This window comes from Salvelinus sp. IW2-2015, unplaced genomic scaffold (assembly GCF_002910315.2).
Source record: "Salvelinus sp. IW2-2015 unplaced genomic scaffold, ASM291031v2 Un_scaffold16496, whole genome shotgun sequence".
Classification (NCBI taxonomy): domain Eukaryota; kingdom Metazoa; phylum Chordata; class Actinopteri; order Salmoniformes; family Salmonidae; genus Salvelinus; species Salvelinus sp. IW2-2015.
In genome coordinates, this window is record NW_019957613.1 from 177,380 (window position 1) to 205,351 (window position 27,972).

Below are 27,972 nucleotides of genomic sequence, written 5' to 3' on the forward strand. Positions count from 1 at the left end.
TAGATAACTGAAACATTGTTCTTTGTTGGACCAATTGCAGATGTGATACATATTGTCCCCCCCCCACCCACTCCTGCCCCAAAAAATGCCCTCTGACATTCTTCGACAACAGAAGAGAATTTGAATATGTGCTAGCCCAATTAATCAGTATAGAATGCATATACAGGAAGTTGATTCTGTGGACTTAAATATCAGTATTCTGGATGTGTTTTAATGAAATTAGGTCAGAGACAAGAGAGCAAGCTAAAACGGATGACTTGAAGTGGAGGGAAAGAGAGATGCTGGTGTTCTCAGATCTCGGCCCCCTGTTCTGCCAACGCCTTTGATTCAGTTCTTTGATCCTCTTCTTACACTGGCTGGTATCTCATAAATACAGGGCTGGGACAACAGCAGGTATGAATGCAGAACTGCATAACAGCCTCTGCTTCACCTCAATCATAAGTCCTCTCCATCCCATCCCTCCCTCATCCTTTCTTCTCTCTACCGGCGGCCAGCTTCTGATGCAATCCTGTTGCCATGTCGTTGTCATTCAGTGCGGAATAATTAGCATAGGCTCAGACTGTGTTACTGTATGTGTGTGGTGTGTAGCGGCTTCGCTCAAAGGATTTCTCTGAGCTGTTTGACATTGCCTTTCACCTTAGTCTCCCACACTCATGTATTGTGTTGCGAGAAATAGCTGAGTCATTACTCTTCTTTGGAGGAGTTCGGGAGTCAGAAGAGGGTGTGGGGGTTGGGGGTTGGGGGTTGGGGGCAGGGTTTGAAGTGGAAGCCGTCAGGGCTGTACTGTGATGCCGTCACCTTTACTTCCCCCTCACTGGCTTTGTCTCYTTTCTGTGTGTGACACTGTCACTCTATCCCAGACAGCCTATCAGGCAGATTCAATAATGAATTACACCTCGCCCCACACACCAGGTACCTGAGCAGTGGAGACAGACTGTAGTCTCATTCCTCCACATCCTGTGATCGCTGCCAAGGATGCTGAGTAGTGCTTTGTTTGGGGAAAGAAGGAGAGGATGGAGGAGGAGGAAGAGAGATGGAGTGAAAAARAGAGAAAGAAAGACACAGCGGCAGCTGGCAGGCAGGCAGTGCAGAGCTATACAGTCACGGGAATTATTTACAACCAAGTCGTCATCTTTTTTAGGAACTCATAGGTGATCCATCATCGGAGCTTTGTGGCTTACACTCTAAGTAAAAAGAGTTTGGCTGTTCCCATAGGATAACCCTTTTTGTTTTGAGGTATAGTGGGTTGTCTCTAAAAGCTTGGCACATCTAGCCACTGGGATTTTTTCCCACTCTTCAAGGCAAAACTGCTCCAGCAAGTAGGATAGGTTCTGCTGGTGTACAGCAATCTTTAAGTCATACCRCAGATTCTCAATTGGATTGAGGTCTGGGCTTTGACTTGGCTATTCCAAGACATTTAAATGTTTTCCCTTAAACCACTYGAGTGTTGCCTTAGCAGTATGCTTAGGGTCATTGTCCTGCTAGAAGGTGAACCTCCGTCACAAACTCAAACCTCTGGAAGACAAAAACAGGTTTCCCTCAAGAATTTCCCTGTATTTAGCGCCATCCATCATTTCTTCAATTCTGACCAGTTTCCCAGTCCCTGCCAATGAAAAACATCCCCACAGCATGATGCTGCCACCATCATGCTTCACTGTGGGGATGGTGTTCTCGGGGTGATGAGAGGTGTTGGGTTTGCGCCAGACTTAGTAGCATTTTCCTTGATGGCCAAAAAGCTACATTTTAGTTTCATCTGACCAGAGTACCTTCTTCCATATGTTTGGGGAGTCTCCCACATGCCTTTTGGCGAACACCAAACATGTCTGACTTTTTTCTGGCCACTCTTCCATAAAGCCCAGCTCTTTGTAACCCAACCCTGATCTGTACTTCTCCACAATGTTGTCCCTGACCTGTTTGGAGAGCTCCTTGGTCTTCATGGTGCCTCTTGCTTGGTGGTGCCCCTTGGTTAGTGGTGTTGCAGACTCTGGGGCCTTTCAGAACAGGTGTATATTTACTGAGATCATGTGACAGATCATGTGACACTTAGATTGCACACAGGTGGACTTTATTTAACTAATTATGTGACTTCTAAAGGTAATTGGTTGCACCAGATCTTATTTAGGGACTTTATAGCAAAGGGGGTGAATACATATGCAAACACCACTTTTCAGTTTTTTTTTTTTTTGAATCTTATGAAACAAGTTATATTTTACATTTCACTTCACCAATGTGAACTATTTTGTGTATGTCCATTACCTGAAATCCAAATAAAAATCTATTTAAATTACAGGTTGTAAAATGCAACAAAATTGTAAAAACGCCAAGGGGGATGAATACTTTTGCAAGTATTAGAATTTAGAACCCTTTTTGGTTCCATGTAGAATGCTCTGTGAAAAGGGTTCTACCTGGATCATAAAAGGGTTCTCCAAAGGGTTCTCCTATGGGGACAGCCAAATAACCCTTTTGTTTCTAGATAGCACCTTTTTTTCTAAGAGTGTAGGTTTGAGGGATGAGACGGGTGTCTGCCAGAAACAGGTACAGAAGCGTTACGATAAATTTGAACAGGGGAAACGGTCTGAACCCCTTACAAGCAATGGACACCCCTGGTTGGTGTAAGTTCTTAGGTAATACACCATAGAAAATAATTTGAGAATATTTCTTCAGAAAGTGAATTTCAGTGCATATTCAACATTGGTGCATGTGTGCTTTGCTCAATTCCACCATCTGGCACATCCTAGATTGAAACTAAAAGCACAAAACTGCTTTTACTGTCATTCTGTCTACACTGTTCACTTAGTCTGTGTGATCTTTTTTACAAACCCATTTTCAAAAGGTAGAACATTCTCTTCTGGATTTCCAGATTTTGACTGATTATTCATTTTCTTGAAACTCAACCCCAAGAGCAATTTTCAAGGAGCTCCACAGAGCTTTGTGCCTTCACTTCGAAGTTTTGTGGGCAAGGTTTATCCCAATCTCACAGTTCGAGTACTTATGCTTCAGTCTGCTGTCTGGCACAGCACGGTGATTCCTCACACTACCTTGGCTACCTGGAATCTGCAACAATTGGCTTTCCTGTCACTGCCTTTCAATTGAGGTCCCCGAAGCCCACAGCTCCGGTGACAGGGCCTTGTTTCCAGATGTCACGGTGAATGCTGTTTCAGGGTGGTGTGATTTCACTCTCGGTGGCTCAATGTGGTAGAAGAGTCTCTCAGYTTCTATTAGCTGACAGTGACTAAGGTGTAACACGGTGCCTTGGCTTGGCGTCAAGCAATGGCAGAATGTGAAAGCACCACCGACGTGGTTGGGCATAACATTTTTTGGGGGGCAGTGCTGGGTTACTCAACTCAATATATCCACATGCAAATAGGAATCAGCATTGGGGTCACCTGATCCAAAAWAAGTGACTGAACATTGAAGTCATTACTCCTTTTAATTGTGCCGTGCTTKCTTTCACACCTGCACTGAACTCTGTCACAATAACATAAAGAGAGTCATAACTCATGACMTACTCTCTACGTCTAGACCATACCTGAGTGGTACTCCAATGTTGTTGCAACCCAATATCATGTGCCATTTTAATTTGTGAGATTGTTACTGTTGTGTATACCCACACATCTTCCACACCTAAAGTACTACCTGCTGTACAGTACAAGTCCATTTCCTCCAACCCCATCCTAAAACCCCGGGCTGAAAAAAACACACATCAAAACAGTCACAGTTTCTGCTCCAATCCATGTAAACCTATATGGGATTAAAATAAGGGGATATTCTCTTGCTGCTCTGTTCCTTCACTAATCTCCTTCCCGGTCTGTTCTCTCTCCAGTTGAAATACCTYCACATAGGCTTTGTGATGTGGTCTTTCACCCATAGTGTGTTGCTCTAATGTATTACCTACAGTATATTCGTATGCATATTTGTAAACTTCCCCTCCACTCTACTTCAATCATTGAGACTATATGTATTCATTGTATTGTAATCCCAACATATGKCATCCTCAGATTACATTGCAGCACTTTGATAAAATGCCTTCGGTAATATGTCGATTAACGTTGGCCATGTCTAGCTGTTTCTATGTATGTAGACTAGCCAACAATCCATGTGGGAACACATACAGTCTACCTATTCTACACTCCCAAAAGGGTTCTTTGGCTGTCCCCTTTTTGGTTCCAGGGAGAATCCTTTTTGGTTCCACGTAGAACTCTTTTGGGTTCCATGTAGAACCCTCTGTAGAACGGGTCCTGCATGGAACCCAGAAGGGTTCTTCAAATAGTTATCCTATATGGACAGCCTAAGAACCCCTTTAGGTTCTAGATAGTTCCTTTTTTAAAAGAGTGTATGAACAGGAACCATTGAGGAGGATATGAAGGATTTAACAGTAGTTTGGATGAATCCAAAACATATGGTCACAAATGTCATTCTTGGCTCGGATAACACCCTAGGAGGGGCCTTCTAAGTCAACTCACATTAGATAATATGCTTTCTTGCTCTATACGGGTTTTCTTTATGCAGACATAATAGAACAGAYGCCTGGAGCATTTCAGCTGCTAGTGATGGTGCTTTTTACCGTTGTATGGAAGCAAGAAAATATTCATGATTCAATTACCAAACACTGAGACATTCTTCTGGATAAGTCCACATGATATAAGCTACAAACAACAAATCATGATTCATATAGCACGAGCTAGTCTTACATCCTGGGTGGCCATATACAGTTGAAGTCGGAAGTTTACATACACCTTAGCCAAATACATTTAAACTGTTTTTCACAATTCCTGACATTTAATCTAARTAAAAMATTCCCTGTTTTAGGTCAGTWAGGATCACCACTTTATTTTTAAGAATGTGAAATGTCAGAATAATAGTAGAGCGAATTATTTCTTTCAGCTTTTATTTCTTTCATCACATTCCCAGTGGGTCAGACGTTTACATACACTCAATTTGTATTTGGTAGCATTGCCTTTAAATTGTTTAACTTGGGTCAAACGTTTCGGCTAGCCTTCCACAAGCTTCCCTCAATAAGTTGGGGGAATTTTGTCCCATTCCTCCTGACAGAGCTGGCGGAACTGAGTCAGGTTTGTAGGCCTCCTTGCTCGCACACACTATGTCAGTTCTGGGTTGAGGTCACAGGATTGAGGTCAGGGCTTTGTGATGGCCACTTCAATACCTTGACTTTGTTGTCCTTAAGCCATTTTGCCACAACTTTGCAAGTATGCTTGGGATCATTGTCCATTTGTTAGACTGATTTGTGACCAAGCTTTAACTTCCTGACTGACGTCTTGAGATGTTTCTTCAATATATCCACATAMATTTTCCGTCCTCGTGATGCCATYTATTTTGTGAAGCGTACCAGTCGTTCCTKCAGCAAAGCACCCCTACAACATGATACTGCCACTCCCATGCTTCACGGTTGGGATGGTGTTCTTTCAGCTTCAACGCCTCCCCCTTTTTCCTCAAAACGTAATAATGGTCATTATGGCCACCCGTTCTATTTTTGTTTCATCAGACCAAAGGACATTTCTCCAAAAAGTACGATCTTTGTCCCCATGTGCAGTTGCAATCCGTGGTCTGGCTTTTTTATGGCAGTTTTGGTGCAGTGGCTTCTTCCTTGCTGAGCAGCCTTTCAGGTTATGTTCTATATAAGGAACTCGCGTTTACTCTGGATATAGATACTTTTGTACCCGTTTCCTCCAGCATCTTCACAAGGTCCTTTGATGTTGTTCGGGGATTGATTTGCACTTTTTGCACCAAATTACGTTCACCTGTAGGAGACAGAACGCATCCCCTTCCTGAGCGGTATGACGGCTGCGTGGTCCCATGGTGTTTATACTTGCATACTATTGTTGTACAGATGAACGTGGTACCTTCAGGCGTTTGAAATTGCTCCCAAGGATGAGCCAGTCTTGTGGAGGTCTACAATTTTTTTCTGAGGTCTTGGCTGATTTCTTTAGATTTTTTCCATGATGTCAAGCAAGGAGACACTGAGTTTGAAGGTAGGCCTTGAAATACATCCACAGGTACACCTCCAATTGACTCAAATTATGTAAATTAGCCTATCAGAAGCTTCATATAGCCATGACATATTTTCTGGAATTTTCCAAGCTGTTAAAGGCACAGTCAACTTAGTGTATGTAAACTTCTGACCCACTGGAATTGTGATACAGTGAATTATAAGTGAAATAATCTGTCTGTAAACAACTGTTGGAAAAGTTACTTGTGTCATGCACAAAGTAGATGTCCTAACCGACTTGCCAAAACTATAGTGTTGTTAACTAGAAATTGAGGAGTGGTGAAAAACAAGTTTTAATTACTCAAACCTAAGTGTATGTAAACTTCCGACTTCAACTGTATGTCAGACACAATACATCATACTTACAGTACATACAGTGCCTAGAGAAAGTCTACACACCCCTTGCACAGTCTTCACATTTGTTGGGCCTTAAATCTAAAAGGGACTACATTTGAATTGGTTTAGAAATACTCAATCTACTCCACATTTTCAAAGTGAAAGAAAAATTATAGAAGATTTTCCAAATTATTTAAAGCTTAAAAACCTGTTATGGCTGCAGGTGGCGTATTGGAAAAACTGGAAAATATGTGCCAATTGTTCAAACGGCCTCTTAATCAATTTCTCTCTTACATATGCATATTATATTAATATTGGATAGAAAACAATCTCTAGGTTTCTAAAACCGTTCTAATTTTTCTCTCGAGTGGTACAGAAGTCATTTTGGCAGCACTTTCCCTGACCAAGAAGTAGAATGTCAGAAATCTATGCTCGCTTCAACGTTATGCCTATACATGGTCATTATACGTAAGACCCTATGTATACTCCGTACGCCGTCTTTGGGTGTCAAGAGGGTATGAGAGAAGACATTTAGTGAATATCTTGTTCAGAGGTTGAATAAGAGCTATTTCTTTGACGTGACCGACCACTTCCGGAAGTCTGAAGCGCGCGTCTTGGGAGTGATATTGTGTTCTGTTTTTGCTGTGTTTGGACGGGAACAATCTCCGGCTGGGTTTGTTTATTTGATAAATGAGACCATATCATCGTATGTATGTTTTTTTCAATATAGTTTAATCAGATTATTTGAATTTTTTTCGGGAGTTTTGCCGTGTTTCGGTCTCTGATTTTTTTAAACGTTGGACAATCCGTGCCAGTCGACCAGTGCCAATGCTAAGTGAGAAGGGAAAGTTGCCATCTGACTCAAAACAACGACTCATCTGGACAAAGGACACCCTGATCAACATTCTGATGAAGATCAGCCAAAGTAAGACCCAATTTATAATGTTATTTCATATATCTGTCGTGCATGTCAACTGGTCGTGCGCGCCCAAGTGTGTCTGGCTATTGTGGCTATCTAACATAGCGCTACATTTTTGTTTGCTGTAAAACATTTAATAAATCGGAAATATTGTCTGGAATCACAAGAATCCTGTCTTTCAATTGCTGCAATGTATGTATTTCTCAGATATGTTTTATTGATGAGTAATTAGTTATTTGACGTTGGTGTCTGTAAATGTTATGGCTGCTTTCGGTGCAATTTCTGATTGTAGCTGAAATGTAATTTATGATTTATACCATAAATATGCACATTTTCAAAAAAAACATTGCTATACAATAAATATGTTATCAAGACTGTCATCTTTATGAAGTGTTTCTTGGTTAGTGGCTATATATATCTTTATTTGGTCGAATTAGTGATAGCTAGTGACGGAGTAAAAAACTGATGGGAGTTAGAAAAGTGCTCTCTTTTGCTGACGTGGTTAGCTAATAGATTTACATATTTTTGTCTTCCCTGTTAAAACATTTTAAAAATCGGACATGTTTGGCTTGATTCACAAGATGTCTACCTTTCATATGCTGTATTGGACTTGTTAATGTGTTGAAAGTTAAATATTTTAACAACTAGATTTTGAATTCGCGCCATGCACTTGAAATGGCAGTTGTCATAGGTGTACCTGTGTGGGGATTGCAGCCCAAACAGTGAAAAAAATATGAAGATGTCTGATTGCGTCTGTCTTCACACTGCAAATGTTTGACTTGGTGGAAGCACATTTGGCAGCAATTATACTGAAAATAGTTTTGAATAATAATCTTCCTCTCACCACCACCACCTGGAAAACTATTCTTGGTGTGCTTTGCCATTGAAGTTTGTGTAATTATCACCCTGAAAGATAAAACTATGTCCCGGGGTTAGGTTTTCAAATCAAATAACATTTTTATTTGTCACATATGCCGAATACAACGGGTGTAGACTTGACTGTTAAATGCTTGCTTACGAGCCCTTCCCAGCGATGCAGAGATAAAAAAGAATAATAAGAGAAAAAATAGTAGCACTTGAGGAATAAAATACAGAAGAATGAAGCTTATACAGTGCCTTGCGAAAGTATTCACCCCCCTTGGCATTTTTCCTTTTATGTTTTCTTACAACCTGGAATTAAAATAGATTTGAGGGTTTGCATTATTTGGTTTACACCAAAATGTCCTACCACTTTGAAGATGCAAAATATATTTTATTGTGAAACAAACAAGAAATAAAACAAACAAGCAGAAAACTTGTGCGTGCATAACTATTCACCCCCCCAAAGTAAATACTTTGTAGAKCCACCTTTTGCAGCAATTACAGCCGCAAGTCTCTTGGGGTATGACTCTATAAGCTTGGCACATCTAGCCACTGGGATTTTTGCCCATTCTTCAAGGCAAAACTGCTCCAGCTCCTTCAAGTTGGATGGGTTCCACTGGTRTACAGCAATCTTTAAGTCATACCACAGATTCYCAATTGGATTGAGGTCTGGGCTTTGACTTGGCAAATCCAAGACATTTATATGTTTTCCCWTAAAACACCTGAGTGTTGCTTTAGCAGTATGCTTAGGGTCATTGTCCTGCTAGAAGGTGAACCTCTGTCCCAGTCTCAAATCTCTGGAAGACAAACAGGTTTCCCTCAAGAATTTCCCTGTTTTTAGCACCATCCATCATTCCTTAAATTCTGACCAGTTYCCCAGTTCCTGTTGATGAAAAACATCCCCACAGCATGATGCTGCCCCCACCATGYTTCACTGTGGGGATGSKGTTCTCGGGGTGATGAGAGGTGTTGGATTTGCCCCAGACATAGCTTTATCCTTGATGGCCAAAAAGGCACATTGTCTCATCTGACCAGAGTACCTTCTTCGATATGTTTGGGGAGTCTCCCACACGCCTTTTGGCGAACACCAAACGTGTTTGCTTATTTCTTTTTTAAGCAACGACTTTTTTTCTGTCCACTCTTCCGTAAAGCCCAGCTCTGTGGAGTGTACGGCTTAAAGTGGTCCTGACTTATTCTATCTCTAATACGTCTTCCTCTATGTTTCTATTTTTGAGCAAAGAAACAAATATTATCGAGTACTTCTTATTCWATCTCTAATTTTAAACTGACAAACCTGGTTTCTCTAGGAATATGTTTGCTTTGAAGTTGAGGAACCTTGGGACTGAAAAAAACACAACATGGGAGTGCTCCTCGAAGGATAAAGTACATTAAGAGTGCATCTGCAATGCCTATTGATTACAGAGAGGATACACTTAACTACCTCCAATTACCGAACCTACCTCAATATCCATTAGCTATGTGGGTTGAAAGGTAAGATTCTCCAAAATCCTTATTGAGAAGACAACTCTTCAGTTCTTTGAAAACAGCATTACTTTGGTTTAAAATAAACTCCAGAGGAAAAATACCTGCTTATTTGAGGAAGCAGCTTACATTCACTCCGCAACCTAATGAAATGTTACAACATGTCCCTGCATTTTACTGTCTGCTCAATTAAATACAAATAAAATAGAATGTATTTATTATACCTCTGTTGCCTCAKGAAAAACATGACTCCCTAGGGTTMAATTTAGCAAAATTATTTTATTGATGTTCCAATGTTATTCAATTAACCTGATGACTAACTTAGCTTTGCAACCCTTAACTTCTGATATTGCCCAACTCTCCTGATTGAACTTTCCTCTCAGTTCGGTACAAACTTGAGATTGGCATGTGTACAGACCCTCAGACTTTCGTATAAACCATGCATTTGTGTCAATGTGTCACGTTCGTTGTATAGAGGAGACCAAGGCGCAGCGTGATATGAATACACACTTTTAATATAAGATGAATGAACACAAAGAACACTAAACAAAATAACAAAACGAACGTGAACGCTATAAAACAACGAGTGCAGACATGCAACTTAACATAGACAATAACTCACAAAACCAAAATGGAAAATGGCAACCTAAATAGGATCCCCAATCAGAGACAACGATAAACAGCTGTCTCTGATTGGGAACCAATTTAGGCCACCATAGACCTACATTACCTAGACAATACCAAAACCCCATTGATATACAAAAACCCCTAGACAAGAATAAACCCCCATATCACCCTCGTCACACCCTGACCTTACCAAAATAATAAAGAAAACAAAGATAACTAAGGTCAGGGCGTGACACAATGGAAGACTTTCTTGAAAACTAAAGATGCAGATCTCAAGTTTTTGATCCAATCAATATGTTTTTAAGAAACAGCAGTTCATCCTAATTCATATTTTCTACTTTGACGCTGTGGTATCTTGGGAAATTACAAGAGGTAGCATGMACTCTTAAGTTTCTGCTGATCATAGACTTTTTCATTATTTGCCAATGGCATCCCAATACACAAACAAGTTAATCAGAATATATTGTAGTGGGTRCTGCTGATCGATTCAAACAATTGAGTCCCACTGGAATGACTGCAAACTTGGACAGTATATGCACCCTGAGGTATTGTGGATATTAGGCTATGTGTATTTGGCTGTGTTTACACAGATAGTCCAATTCTGATCTTTTGACACATCAGATCAGATTGTTTGCTTATTATTGGTCAAAAGATTAGATTTGAATTTCCAGTGTAAACACTGCCTCTGTAATCTATAGCGTCAAGCTGCCTCAAACAGCATTTAATGCAGTAWTCCAAGTCAAGCAAGTTACTCAAGTCTACATGAAAGTGATCGAGAATTGGCAATGTCCTTTATGTATTAACTCATATTATGCCTAAATGCTTTGTCAAGGTAAACATGGGTACTGATCATAATGATGCTATTTTCATTGCAGATATTACATAGCAAATGGCAATTACAGTACCTAGGAATTTATATGTTTCATCACAAGGTGGACCCTTAGGTTACCATTTGATACCAGGTAGTTATTCATTGCAGTTGCCACCGTTTCCAGGGGTGTTACATCACAGYACATCTCATGGAAAAAGGCACAAATACAGAATAGGAATAGAAAAGTTGCTGGAGGGCTGACCTATTACGGCCAACCACATAAGCACATACCTGTATAGCACTTTCATCTTAACTGTCATTGTCACAACGGCAGAACACGAGTGGGAGGTAGAGCGAACATTGTAGGCTGTGGTTAATTAAATGGGAGAGGTATGGTTGACACAGCTTGCAGTGGCCAGTGGGAATTGAGTAGATTTCTGTTATACCACCATGGGACAACAATCAATATTGAGGACAGTTTCACCAAATACAAAATCCCAATTTAAGCCCCAGTTGTAAGGACAATATTTGCTCCCACACAGAAACATGACGTGTTGTGTGCTGTTAAATTGCAGCCTTGAATTTATCTAAGAGCAGCTCATCATATCACGCTATATGGGCATGTATTGTGTATGGCAGAACTTTAAAAACGATTGTGCTTTTTGAAACATAAGGGATGAAATACTGTGGGAATACTTGGTCCCGTGTGGCTCAGTTGGTAGAGCAAGGCGCTTGCAACGCCAGGGTTGTGGGTTCATTCCCCACGGGGGGACCAGGATGAATATGTATGAACTTTCCAATTTGTAAGTCGCTCTGGAAAAGAGCGTCAGCTAAATGACTTAAATGTAAAAAGAGGAACAGATCTTAGATTTCTACATTTTTATTTAACCAGGTACGTTGACTGAGAACACATTCTCATTTACAGCAACAACCTGGGAATAGTTATAGGGGAGAGGAGGGACAATGAATGAGTCAATTTTAAACTGGGGATGATGAGGTGATGGTATGAGGGCCAGATTGGGAATTTAGCCAGGACACCAGGGTTAACACCCCTATTCTTACAATAAGTGCCATGTGATCTTTAGTGACCACAAAGAGTCAGGACACCCGTTTAACAYCCCATCTSAAAGACARCACCCTACACAGGGCATTCTCCCCAATCACTGCCATGGGACATTGGGATATTTTTTTTAGACCAGAGGAAMGGGTGCCTCCTACTGGCCCTCCAACACCATCTGGTCTCCTATCTAGGAACTGATCAGGACCAACCCTGCTTAGCTTCAGAAGCAAGCCGGCAGTGGGATGCAGGATGGTATGCTGCTGGTACATAGCTGCTGACACATAGCACCTGGCACTGGCAGGATGTGTGTGTGGAAGAGTCTGAATGGTAATAGTGTTTCCAAGCTATACAGTATCCCATAATGGGAATGGAAATATCAAAAGGCTGTAGGTGCTTTTAATTTTCTTTGTGGTAGGCCCTGGCAATAAAGTGTGGCTGGTGGTGATAAGCTCGAACTGCTGAAGAACATCAATCCTGTTACGGAATCCATTGTTGGAGTGCTTTAAATATTTCATTCTGCAACATAAAATGTGTTTTTTGGTGTTATGCACTTCTTGGGTTGTATCAAGCTTTGTCATCATTGATTTTCCTCCCCCCCCTCACTCACACTGCAACTCCAAACATGAATACAGTATRTACTCCAAAAAGCATTGAACTGTGAATGTAATGTTTAACCTCTGATTTAAGTTTCACTATTGACATGCTTGGTAACTGCATCCTCAAATGGAACTCTTTCTATGCATATTTTGTTCTGAATCTGGAAAAACGCCCCTTTGCACTGAATATATTTGGATGTCATGTCATCTGTTTCACCTGATTACCGTCACAGTCCCAACCGCACAGAGCCGGAGTGGGCCAGCAAGYGTTGAACACTGGGCTCTTAGAGCCCTCTGGATTGATAATGCATTTCAAAACGGTTCAAACGGTTCAAAGAAACGATGCAAAACAGGTGGCCAACAAGTTAGGTTGCTCAACTGAGTGGTTGACATACTGTAAATYGAGAAATGTTTGACTAAACTTAACAAAAATAAGAAACTATATTACCAAACCAAGATAAATGACATAAAACACAATGTAAAAACACWTTGGAGTACCTTAAATTATATCATGGGCAGAAAACCCAATTAATCTCCATCGTTCATTGAAGTTGATGGGTCATTTATAAGAAAACCATTCAATGACTGTTTCCCTAGTAAAAACTCAGAAATGAAATGGCAACATTGAATAGTGAACCATCATATACTGTATATTTATAAAATATCTAATAATGAAAGACAGGGATTGCTGTTTTGAATTTGGTTAGTGTGGGACAGTTGGAAAAACTRTTGTTTTCCGTAAATAATGATAAACCACCAGGTATAGACAGACTTGATGGGACACAACCTCCTTCCATCTCCAAATACTCAAGCAAACAGCAAAAAAGTGGATAAAACAACGTCTCATGGAACGGCGTGGACTGTGAAAAGACACACATGCACACACACATTTTTTGTTGTATTGTTTGTATATCGTTGTATTTGAAATGTGTGTAACTGACATTGTCTACCAGGAAGAATAGCCGCTGCCTCTGCAAAACTTAATGGGGATCCAAGAAAACAAATTTGTATCAGGAATTTGCATGAACAAAGTGATGTCGCGGCCACAAACATTTCACTCAACCGGTCAATAATTAATCATTCACAAACAAAACGGCACCTTTGTAAACTATAATTGAATCGGGCTGAATCTGGTACTTGTCAAGAGAGTCCAAGAACATTCAGAATGAAAGAATGGGGTTCCATTTTACATATACCTGTGTGCTGTGGAATGATAAGATATGGCAGAGCTTTTATATGTATTTACTCTGTCATTTACGTCCAGCACAACTGTCACTCTGCTCTGTCAGATCTGATTAGCGAGGTGATGTCCTCAACTCAATATTTCATCTGGAGTAGCAGTTATTCCCCTAATCCCAACCAAGCCCACCTATAACATTCAGCCCACAACCTCACCTGTCTGAGCCGAGATCTGACAACTGCAGAAGAGCAGAGAAAAGACAACTACAGTGCATTCGGAAAGTATTCAGACTCCTTCCATTTTTACACATTTTGTTATGTTACAGCCTAATTCTTACATTTATTGAAATAAAACATGTTCCTCATCAATCTACACACAATACCCATATTTACAAAGTGAAAACAGATATTTAGAAATGTTAAACACCAGAAATAACTTATTTACATAAGTATTCAGACCTTTTGCTATGAGACTCAAAATTGAGCTCAGGTGCATCCTGTTTCCATTGATCCTCCTTGAGAAGTTTCTACAACTTGATTGGAGTCCACCTGTGGTAAATTCAATTGATTGGACATGATTTGGAAAGGCACACACATGTCTATTTAAGATCCCACAGTTGACAGTGCATGTCAGAGCAAAAACCAACTTCTGAGACAGGATTGTGTTGAGGCACAGATCTGGGGAAGGGTACCAAAACATTTCTGCAGCATTGACGGTCCCCAAGAATACAGTGGCTTCCATCGTTCTTAAATGGAAGAAGCTCTTCCCAGAGCTGGCCATCTGGCCAAACTGAGCAATCGAGGGAGAAGGGTCTTGGTCAGGGAGGTGACAAAGAACCCAATTGTCACTCTGACAGAGCTTCAGAGTTCTTCTGTGGAGATGGGAGAATCTTCCAGAAGGACAACCATCTCTGCAGCACTCCACCAATCAGGCCTTTATGGTAGAGTGGCTGATGGAAGCCACTCCTCAGTAAAAGGCACATGACAGCACGCTTGAAGTCTGCCAAAAGGCACCTAAAGGACTCTCAGACCATGAGAAACAAGATTCTATGGTCAAGATTGAACACTTTGGCCTGAATGCCAAGCGTCACGTCTGGAGGAAACCAGGCACCATCCCTACAGTGAAGCATGGTGGTGGCAGCATCATGCTGTGGGGATATTTTTTGGTGACAGGGACTGTGAGACTAGTCAGGATTGAGGTAAAGATGAACATAGCAAAGTACAGAGAGATCCTTGATGAAAACCTGCTCCAGAGCGCTCAGACTGGGGCGAAGGTTCACCTTCCAGCAGGACAACAACCCTAAGCACTGTGAGAGCTAAATTACAAGATTATGTTATAATATTCTTTATGCATCAAATAGGTTTGATGAGTACTCTTTCATCTGTGTCTGTGGGTAAGATTTGGTGGGTGTAACTGAGATAGAGATGGAGGAATCGAACAAAACCCTTATTGTGTCTAATCATTCTTCATCTGGGAAACGGCACCGGGTGCAGATGACCACAGGATAAAGGTAAAGCTCTCTGCAACACATTCAAGATGTTAGGGTCGACGGCTGCATTATTGCAATAATGAATCTATATTAAATTAAGATGATTGTTTGAAAATATGACAAAGTATCTCTCAGTATGAATTTCCACGACAGCACACAGCCAAGACAAAGCAAGAGTGGCTTCAGGACAAGTTTCTGAATGTCCTTGAGTGGCTCAGCCAGAGCCCAGACTTGAACCGGATCAAACATCTCTGGAGAGACCTGAAAATATCTGTGCAGCAAAACTCCCCATCCAACCTGACAGAGCTTGAGAGGATCTGCAGAGATGAATTGGAGAAACTCCTCAAATACAGGTGTGCCAAGCTTGTAGCGTCATACCCAATAAGACTCGAGGCTGTAATCACTGCCAAAGATGCTTCAACAATGTACTGAGTAAAGGGGTCTGAATACTTATGTAAATGTGATATTTCAGTTTTATTTCAGGTTTAGATTGATGAGGAGTTTTTATTTTTTAAATCCATTTTAGAATAAGGCTGTTACTTAAGAAAATGTGGAATAATTCAAGGGTCTGAATACTTTCCGAATGCACTGTAAAAAGACACCCCATCAAACACTTTCCATATCAAAACTGGGACCATTTGTGTATCAGACACATCTCCCGTGGGGCTTTGGAAATTGTATTAATGATGAATATAAAACCTTGTTCTGTGTACACAGAGACAGACACTCTTAGTGTGGTTAATTCTTTTTAACAGTATCGAGACATTGTAAATGTCCCGCGGACCAACACTTGTGATACGAGCAGACATGTTCCACTGAGGACGTTTCTCAGTAGCCTAAGAAGTCAATTTAACACTAGTGGCACTTGTATGTTTTGTACAGCACTGTAATGCAAGGGGCTGAAAACACATTCTTTGGGAGATGGGCTCTAACAAGATGTTTAATTGTATTACCTTAAATGCATAAAGAGGTGTTATTAATCAGCGCAGCAATTTCACCGACTTATGAACCAAGTCCAAAGTCTATGTCATAAATAAGGGTCAGCAAGTTTGATGTGTAGCGGTTTAAAGAAAGATTCATTACAAGTTGCATTTTAACAAGATTTTCTGCATGAATGCGTTTTATTTTTGTTTTATGGCGGGGCCTGATCAGGGCACGTTGTGAGAAAGGCCAGCTAAATTACCTGAATAAAAAAGTTATCACTCTCACTGTCAATTAGTCACAGGCATTGGAATACCCACTTTTATTGGCGTATATTTCAAAAATATGGTACAGTGCATGGCTATCTTGATTACAACCCACCAAAGTAAGGACAGCTAGAATGTTCGATTCTCACCGGATTCATTAGATAATCCGGTCCTCATGTTGGCTAAGTGGTTCGGCCAATGAGGTTGATTAGTGTGCGAGTCGGGAGAGTCAACACTATTAGAATTTATGTGGAATGATGAATTAAAATGGGTTGGCAGTAGCCTGTTCTCTCGAGTTTCTGCCTGAACCGATAATATCTGCCTGCCTGCTTGCCTGMCATTCCTCTTCTGGAATCCTGACACATTCTTCTGTACTATATCAGCTTTAAAGGCCAAGTGCAGTCAAAAATGTGATTCTGCTGTGTTTCACATTRTGAGGTTGGAATAATACTTTGAAATTGTGAAAATTATGATAATGCCCTTTTAGTGTAAGAGCTGTTTGAAAACCTGCCTGAAATTTCAGCCTGTTTTGATGGGATAAAGTGTTGGCCTGTCTGGTAAATTAGTTAATAGACCAATCCTTTCTGCCAATAATAGCTAGTTTTCCATTTTACCTTCCCCAATTAGACCACTCCCAGATGGTCCTAGCAAAATTCTTGCTTGAGAAATTGCTCTTTGATAAGAAACTTTTTTTTTTAATGAAAACAATCACATTACGGTACTTAACTGTTACCCTGAAATGATTTGATATTGATATAAAAAGGCTACATTGGACCTTTAAGCAAGATGGATTTTCACACATTTCATTCCTTTGAAGGTCTAGAGGCTGACGCACGGCTGAAGTACATCCTCAGACTGTAATGTCTCGGAATATGAAGTGATGGATGGCTACATGAAGAAGAGTGCACATTCGCTGTTGTGTGTTGCAGGCTTACATCCAAAGATTAATATAGAAATGAAAGGATGAGAAAATTAAAAAAGTGAACATTCACAAACAAACGGCTCCACAGCCAGAGTCCCACATCATCTCCAGTCTCATTTATTGATCTTAAATGTCCTTAAAAAAATGATAGCTCTTAGTGTCTTCCAGCTTCCCAACATTGGGATACTATTTACTTTGCTGTCTTTTCTCCTAACACATTGGTTGGGAAAGGTATAACACATAGCAGAACGTTTATAGCAGTGTTATAGAGTGTTATAGCAATATTTATAATCATTTATTGTGTAGTGGGGCAATGCTACACAGTAGGGTGCAATCAAAATCTTGATAGTGTCGATTCATTTGTGTTTTCATCTGAAATCCTCCACTTAGATAATGAGCGCACCTGCTCCGCTTCATAAATTGTCATCATGCTTTAATAACACACCGCTTGAACGTCACAATGTTATCTTTGTGATGGTATTCCTTAGGCCACATCAGTATAGTCACACAATTTCAGATTTTACTGTGCTTGACATAAAGCTGTCAGATGTGCTCAACAAAATGAATGACTCAATCAACACCCAAGGATACGTGCTCATTAGTTTTGATTCATTGAAGAGTTTTAAGATGTTTGAAAGATGGATTTGATATATCAACAGGGTAATTCACACATCAATTTAAGATAGCGGCACAGTGGCATTACCCTTGATGGACTAATCTCATTTCGAAGGTATTTAGATTTGACATTCGTGCACGTAAATCATTAGTTGATGTCGATGGGATTAATGTGAGAGTTCCTCATCAAAGTATGAGGACTTTATGTTGTTTTGTAAATCACCTTGAATATCCATGGCGATAGAGCTTGTGGCCAGAAGATAATTAATACAGCCTATTGAACTGTTCCACATTTTGGGTTGAACTCATTTCTCTTCTCGGGGACACAACGTCTCTCTCCCCAATCTCTCACACGTATTAGTTTATTTTAACCATTCCAAAACAGATGGGGAGACACAGACAGCAATGCACTGCTCAGGCAGTTGTGTATGTGTGTATATAAGAAGTCATGAATAATCAACATCAAGCCTCCAACTGGCTCATATTAATAGATAGGTGTTGTAATTACGATCGCACAACTGGTCTGGTTTTTAGTGCTCACTAGCAGCGCTTGTTTCTGACGTTGTAATAGATTTTGGCAAAGGGAGGAGGCAGTGAAAGAGGCAACACGAACTGTTACGTTTTGGTGTCACTGAATTAGGGGATGACGAATGGTGGCCTCACTGGAAACAACAACATACTGCTAACAGTTTTTTGTGTCAATCAATTATTCCAAACCAATAGTCCACATTATATGGCAAGGAGTGAAATGTGAATGAAATGCTGCCTACATGCAAGTCATTTTTTTGACATCATAGTTTAATTGGAATAATGATAAAGATTCAATGACGTCAAGCATTCAATGATGTCAAGTTTTTCAGATATTCAACACTCAGATATTCAACAGTCATTTTTTTCCACAAAACACCCCTCACAACGTGCCAAGGTCTAAAATGAAACCTTACCATTTGCTTTCATAATAGCCGCCTTCTGTTGGTCTTCATAGAAAAGTTGCATGATTCCCACTACAGTATTGTAGTTATGAATGCACTTTTAATGGAGCTCAGTACAGTTTTGTCGCCCTCAAATTTCCTACTTTTCCTCATGTAAAACCCTGTTTTCACACCACCTGTCAGGATTTTCAGAAACTCACTTGTTTTCCGAACACTGTGACGAGGCACTTTCATTACAAAGAAAAGGCTCAGAGAGCAGATGAACAGGTGGTAGATACCTTGACAATGTCACTGCCTCTGTCCCATCTGGTTTTCCATTAATATCCATATGCATGGCGCTTTATCCTGCCACGACCACACACGTTACACCTCTGTCTCCCCTGTCACAGAGATAGCGGCGGTTGAGCATATTTCCCAAGAGCACCTTGATATGCCCTTCCAAAAGCAGGAGCTACTTGGGAGAATGAGACTATTTCCGTTCACGTAATTAAGGGCTATGGAATCTATTAAAATTGTAATTAAATCTTCACCTGCGATAATGTGTAATGATATATACGGTATATGCAGAAATGAAGAAAAACTTGTGATCATTTGTTCCCTGAATGAGTCAGATAAGTCTGTGTTATTGAGGCCTAGTGATACAAAACCATTGCACGATAAAACATAAGACATAAACAATTTCATTAACTATTTATTTTTCAGTGTCAATATAATTACCTGCAGTCTAATATCTAGATACAGCTTGGCAAAAAAGTATTTAGTCAGCCACCAATTGTGCAAGTTCTCCCACTTAAAAAGATGAGAGAGGCCTGTAATTTTCATCATAGGTACACTTCAACTATGACAGACAAAATGAGAAAAAAAAATCCAGAAAATCACATTGTAGGATTTTTTATTAATTTATTTGCAAATTATGGTGGAAATAAGGGGCTAATCCTTAAGAGTTTTTAAGCATCGCCTTCGCCCAGTCTTGATCTGTCCAAATAACCAGTGATGAAAACCCAAAGACCAAAACAACTGCAGCTCATTATCTCATGTATTACTTAATTCCCAGCAGATTCCTCAGTCTACACACAGAATCTGCCCACGGGTGATTAGCTATATTCCAAAGTGAAGCTATTGTCACCGACCTATTGTTTTCAGCTTGATCTCTCAACCCCTAGTGTTTCACATCTGGCGAGAAGAGAAGAAGAGGAAGAGCATACATACTGTTGAAGAATCTACATCTATACACAGACAAATGTGATAGTACATTGCAGCAGATGGCAAAAGTATTACTCTTATCTAATTTCTTCGTGGCATTGGACACTATTGATTACAATGATTGGTCGTTCTATCTGACAGCTCATGTTGATCTAATCTGATCACAAACACCATCTCAACATATTTTGTTATGGGAAACAATTTGCTCTCCGCATCCATGAGATGAAGGGAAATTGGTGTGGCCAGACCTAACCCATTGTTGTTGCTACTTAAATCATTAGACAAAAAAGATGAATTGTACTTGTGTGAAGTGTAATAAAAAAAGCTTTCTATTTCTTTATTTCACTGACAAAGGAGGATATTGTGACATGTCATCTAGTCTGAACTTTATCTCCTTCTGGCACAATCTGCCATGGATAGAGCACACAACCTTCAAACGACTATAACCTCTTTGGGCTATAGGGGCAGTATTGAGTAGCCTGGATAAAATGTGCCCAAATTAAACGGCCTCGTACTCAATTCTTGCTCGTACAATATGCATATTATTATTACTATTGGATAGAAAACACTCTCTAGTTTCTAAAACCGTTTGAATTTTGTCTGTGGGTAAAACACAACTCATTTGGCAGCACACTTTCTGACCAGGAAGTGGAAAGTCTGAAATCGATGCTGTGTTCAAGGTTCTGCCTATAAATGGGCATGATACGTATGACTATACGTGCACGTCATACACCTTCCCCTAGAGGTCAAGAGAAGTGAGAGGAGAAATGAGTTGATTATCTTGGTCTGAGATATAATGCATCTCTTTGGAATGACGTGTCCCCCATTTTAGGTTTTCTGGAAGGCGCGTGGAGGGACCTGTTATTGCCTACTGGAAAGCTGTCGTTATGGGCGAATACTATCTCCGGCTTGATTTTATTTGATACATGTCACAATATCATCGTAAAGTATGTTTTTCAATATAGTTTTATTAGAATATTGAAATTTATTCGGGACGTTAGGCGTGTTGCGTTGTTTGCGTTTGTTCACGAAGGAGAGCTTAGCACCACTTGGCCAGTGTGCTTGCTAATTCAAGAGGGAAAAACGACGTTCTGAATCCAAACAAAGACGGTTCTGGACAAAGGACCTCTTGTACAACATTCTGATGGAAGATAAGCAAAAGTAGGAACCATTTTGTGATGCTATTATATATCTGTCGAACTGTGACTAGTAGCTTTGCGCTCAGGTTTTGGTTATTCCCTTACCATAACTAAGTCTTATGTCGTATGAAGATATTTTTAGAATTCTAACACTGCGATTGCATTAAGAACTGTGTTATCTATCGTTTCCTATACAACATGTATTTTTTTGTAATGTTTATGAATAGCTATTTGGTCAAGAATAGGTGAGAGTCTATATGATCCGCACATTCTGGGAAAAATATGCTACGTTAGCACATTATTAACCACGGATTTCAGCTCTAAATATGCACATTTTCGAACAAAACATAAGTGTATGTTATACCTGATGTTATAGACTGTCATCTGAGGAAGGTTTATGAAGGTTAGTGAATCTAATATCTTTTGCTGGTTTATTCGCTAACGCTAACGTGCCTATTGCTATCGCTAACGTGCCTTGATGAATGAATGCGGTAGTGTGGTAGGCTATTGTAGTAAGCTAATATAATGCTATATTGTGTTTTCGCTGTAAAACACTTAAAAAAAATCGAAAATATTGGCTGGATTCACAAGATGTTTGTCTTTAATTTGCTGTACGCCATCGATTTTTCAGAAAAGTTTTATGATGGTATTTAGGTAATTCACGTTGGTCTCTATAATTACTCTGGCTGCTTCACTGCTATTTTTGACGGTAGCTGTGATGGTAGCTGCAATGTAAAACTGATTTATACCTCAAATATGCTCATTTTTCGAACAAAACATAGATTTATTGAATAACATGTTATAAGACTGTMATCTGATGAAGTTGTTTCTTGGTTAGTTTGGTTGGTTCTAGGTTAGTTTGGTTGGTTTTGTGCATGCTACCTGTGCTGTGAAAAATGTCTGTGCTTTTTTTCTATTTGGAGGTGAGCTAACATAAATATACGTGGTGTTTTCCCTGTAAAACATTWAAMAAATCGKACATGTTGGCTGGATTCACAAGATGTGTATCTTTYATTAGCTGTATTGGACTTGTTAATGTGTGAAAGTWAAATATTTCTAAAAAATATTTTTTGAATTTCGCGCTCTGCCTTTTCAGTGGAATGTGGGAGGAGTTCCGCTAGCGGAACGCCGGGGCTGTAAAGGTTAATGCAATCGCCGTGTTAGAATTCTAAAAATAACTTCATTACGACATCCAGCTTACGTTATAGAGAGAGCGTGCCCAAAATCTGGGCGCTAACTAATAGTACACATGTTCGACAGATATATGAAATAGCATCATAAAATGGGTCCTACTTTTGATGATCTTCCATCASAATGTTGTACAAGGGGTCCTTTGTCGGGAACAATCGTTGTTTGGTTTTAGAATGGCCTTTTTCCCTCGCGAATTAGCAAGCAAAACTAGCCAAGTGGCGCTAAGCTGTCCATCGTCACCAAACGCAAAGAACGCAACACGTCTAAACTCCCGAAAAAATTTCAATAATCTARTAAAACYATATTGAAAAAACATACTTTACGATGATATCTTCACATTTATCAAATAAAATCAAAGCCGGAGATATAAGACGTCTATAACGATTGCTTTTCAGAAGCCAATACTGATGACCTTTATGCGCTTCCTGAACAAACGACTTCTGGGGTCATGTCGTTCCAAGCTGTCTCTTTTGACCATAGAAAGAGATTGAGACCCCATTTCACCTCTCACAGCCTATTGACATCTAGTGGAAGGCGTATGAAGTGCATGTATAGTCATAAATCTCAAGCAAAATGATAGGGAGGGCCTGGAACAGAGCCTCGATTTGAGATTTTTCACTTTCTGACAGGACGTTTGCTGCAAAATGAGTTCTGTTTTACTCACAGATATAATTCAAACGGTTTTAGAAACTTGAGAGTGTTTTCTATCCAATAGTAATAATAATATGCATATTGTACGAGCAAGAATAGAGTACGAGGCCGTTTAAATTGGGCACGATTTTCCCCCAAAGTGTAAATAGCGCCCTCTATCCTCAACAGGATAANATATTGTACGAGCAAGAATAGAGTACGAGGCCGTTTAAATTGGGCACGATTTTCCCCCAAAGTGTAAATAGCGCCCTCTATCCTCAACAGGATAATTTGTTAATTATATAACATTTCAGAGGACATTTAGGAGTGTACAGGCTGACAAGGTAATCTTATCAACAACAAAAAAATGATTCTATAGGATTGTGAAAATATGCTGTTTTGGTTAAGTGTAATGTAAAAAAGTTTGGTGTTTATGTGAATTTTGAGAACCGTAATAAAGGTACATGCATTCCATGTTGCGATTGTGGACATAATGGGGGTATTGATGTGAAATATGTAGCAAGAGTTGCATAGTTTAGCTAGCATCCCAAAGTGACATTGTCTGCCTGATACCTGTTGGATTTCATTGCGAGAGATAGAGCAGTGTAGATACAGGTCATCCATTGATATCTGGAAGAAACCTATTGATGTTTCCTAGCGGGGCTGCAGCGCAGAAAAATTCCAGCATCGCTTAAATTACACAGCAGTGTGGAAGGCAATATAAATCATTTCAAACTATTGACTGCAGCACGGAACTGTTTTGATAGAGGACTGTGTAAAGACATACCACAACCAGCATTTCAAACACTGCACCACTCCATCATTATGAACCTCATGATAGAAGTTATTTGATTGTTGTCTTAGCGTTGTTTGCTTTTGGTTCTTCCAGCCAATGCTCACTGATGCTTTATGGGTAAATAAATCATATTTCCCTCCATGGCTATTTGAGTTGGCTCTTTGTATGGAAATGTACTTTTATACTTGTTTCACGGGACATGACTGCGCAAAGCTACATGGTATATTTTATTATTTTATTTTATCAATCCAATGTTAGGAAATCACCAATCAAGCCTTTGATTATGCCTTGTGATTTGGTGAGAACTAACACTTGAATGAAACATTTACGTTCCCCCCAGTGAGCAAAATTCAAGGCGTTGCGCTTTTGGTTGGTTGACTGCCTCACAACCAAGACAGGAAATACGATTTTGTCCTTGGATCATGCAGGAAGGGAGTCCTCGACTGCGTTATTGTGATGTTACACCTGAATATGCATTGCAAAACCAATGTCCTTCTCAGCTTCCGCCTGCTATAATGGTTGTCAATATGGGGAGAGGGGGTGCCCCCTGTGTAGTGTGACAGTGCTTAAGTGTGCCAGACAGCAGCAGGATCAGTTCTGGGTCAGAGACAGGCCATGAATAAGGTCACTTCCTTTTTTCCATACTCATGAAAAAATGATAAAAAAATACTATCCTGTTTCAAATGGTCAATATAAGTGAAATGTATTTCAAAGAAATAATCCTGATTTGCATGATTGTGTATTAAACTGTATGTTTGATGTATTTGATACCATTCCACCTATTCCACTCCAGTCATTAACAGGAGCCCGCTCTCCCCAATTAAGGTGCCACCAACCTCCTGTTCTAGGAGGTGGATCCAACTAGCCTGTTTTAGTAGTATTATTTTGTATTCTTGTAAATAGTTCACCGAAGTTTATTGCAACGTACAGGAGACATACTTGTTTTCTTTTGCCTATTATTGTTTGTCTACAGCCTTTTTTGCTCATCTTTATCAAGGGTGCCAATAATTCTGTATGTTTTGATGATAACTTCACTAAACCGTAGCCCAACTTAGAACTGATACATTCTAAATTGAATAAAATAACAACCTCCCCTCCTAATTTTATTGGAATCTATAGAGATGTACCACTTTGTAATTATTTTCCAATTTCGGGTTAATGTGCCCTATACCCTTCCCCTGACTCAGAGGAGCTAGCTGTTTTTCTCTGTGTGCAAACAATCAATCACAGGAGATGGCGAGTGGATTACAGTCAACTGTCTGTGAGCATGTGCTCTTAGGCCACAGAGGAAACAGATTTCCTGGGCATATTGAAATGGACACCACACCGGCTTGCTCCATGACAGTTTAAGACTACTGTCTCCAAGGCTTTAATGAAATATGAGATGAGATCGTTACTGGCATAGAGACTTCAAACATCCTCCCACTTCCTATGGAGAGTTGTCACAATTCAGCTCAGTGAAAAATCTTGGTATATAGGAAGCTTGTCAGCACAGATAGATCAGGGAGGATTCATAGAAAGATACTGAGCAGAATACTCAGTATATTAAAACTAATATTAAAATGTCAAAGCAAGTGGTCTTATCATCCTCACTGTTTAAATGCCAATACTGATTTGAATAATACTGGTGCTGTTTCTTTTTGACATGAACACGTGTACACATCTCTCTCTCACACACACACACACACACACACACACACACACACACACACACACACACACACACACACACACACACACACACACACACACACACACACACACACACAGCAGCTTTTGTCAAATATAAAATTATGTTCACCTCTGATGCTTCCAACTAATGAGTTTCATTGACTCTCTGTCACAGTCACAGATTGATATGTTTGCTCCAGTTAATTGTGACATTCTGATGGACTTTTTCAGAAGTGAGGCCAGTTTTTGGAATAGACTCCTGTAGCAAGGACATCTCAGATGCAGATCTTGATGCGTTATCATTTGCAAGCTGTCATACTGTACTTAATAGGTAATTGTGGGGCAATGTCAAATGTCACTTTACGTTCATATCTTTCAGGTGAACATACCATATATAGTACCCTCCAAACTCGTCATCAAGCTTGAGACCCTGGGTACTGGACTTCCTGACAGGCCGTCCCCACGTGGTGAGGGTAGGTAACATCTCCACCCCGCTGATCCTCAACACTGGGGCCCCACAAGGGTGCGTTCTGAGCCCTCTCCTGTACTCCCTATTCACCCACGACTACGTGGCCATGCACGCCTCCAAATCAATCATCAAGTTTGCAGACGACACTACAGTGGTAGGCTTGATTACCAACAACGACGAGATGGCCTACAGGGAGGAGGTGAGGGCGCTCGGAGTGTGGTGTCAGAAAAATAACCTCACACTCAACGTCAACAAAACACAGGAGATGATCGTGGACTTCAGGAAACAGCAGAGGGAGCACCCCCCTATCCACATCGACGGGACAGTAGAGGAGAGGGTAGTAAGTTTAAAGTTCCTCGGCGTACACATCACGGACAAACTGAATTGGTCCACCCACACAGACAGCGTGGTGAAGAAGGCGCAGCAGCGCCTCTTCAACCTCAGGAGGCTGAAGAAATTTGGCTTGTCACCAAAAGCACTCAAACTTTTACAGATGCACAATCGATAGCATCCTGTCGGGCTGTATCACCGCCTGGTACGGCAACTGCTCCGCCCACAACCGTAAGGCTCTCCAGAGGGTAGTGAGGTCTGCACAACGCATCACCGGGGGCGAACTACCTGCCCTCCTGGACACCTACACCACTCGATGTCTCAGGAAGGCCATAAAGATCATCAAGGACAACAACTACCCGAGCTACTGCCTGTTCACCCTGCTATCATCCAGAAGGCGAGGTCAGTACAGGTGCAACAAAGCAGGGGCCGAGAGACTGAAAAACAGCTTCTATCTCAAGGCCATCAGACTGTTAAACAGCCACCACTAACATTGAGTGGCTGCTGCCAACATACTGACTCAACTCCAGCCACTTTAATAATGGGAAAATTGATGTAAAAAATGTTTCACTAGCCACTTTAAACAATGCCACTTAATATAATGTTTACATACCCTACATTACTCATCTCAGATGTATATACTGTACTCTATACCATCTACTGCATCTTGTCATCTTTATGTAATACATGTATCACTAGCCACTTTAAACAATGCCACTTTTATATGTTTACATACCCTACATTACTCATCTCATATGTATATACTGTACTCTATACCATCTACTGCATTTTGTCTATGCCGTTCTGTACCATTCACTCATTCATATAATTTTATTTACATTTTCTTCATGCCTTTACACTTGTGTGTATAAGGTAGTTGTTGAGAAATTGTTAGGTTAGATTACTCATTGGTTATTACTGCATTGTCGGAACTAGAAGCACAAGCATTTCGCTACACTCGCATTAACATCTGCTAACCATGTGTATGTGACAAATAAAAAATACAAATTGATTTGATTTATATGCTGTATGTAAATAGGCATGCAAATATAAACATGATACATTAACTTTATACTGTATGTGCCCATATAGCTCCTACAAAATTTGGCGTAATCACTGTCCCATTGTAGCATATTAAAGAGACGGTAGCTTTTGTGGTTTTAGGTTAACATTGTTTCCAAGGCCATTCCTCCATGTCACTATTCAGAATCCAGACAATGCTCAAGGCAACATGATTTAAAAGTTTATATAACCAACTTTGGGAACAACTGTGGTGAAAGGTAACAGAAAGAAATAAACTTTTTTATAACAGAATCCTTCATTTTGCTTGCTTGTTTTCCTCTTGGCCAAAGACAATCCTTTTTCTCCATCTTGGAGAAAACAGTTGAGAGAAAAACAAACATTCATCATGACTTTTTCAATTTGCTCCTGATGCAGATATTATTCTCCCTGAGATAAGAAGAGAGCAGATAATCAGAAAATGGACAATACTCGCACACACAGACGTCTCACCCATCTC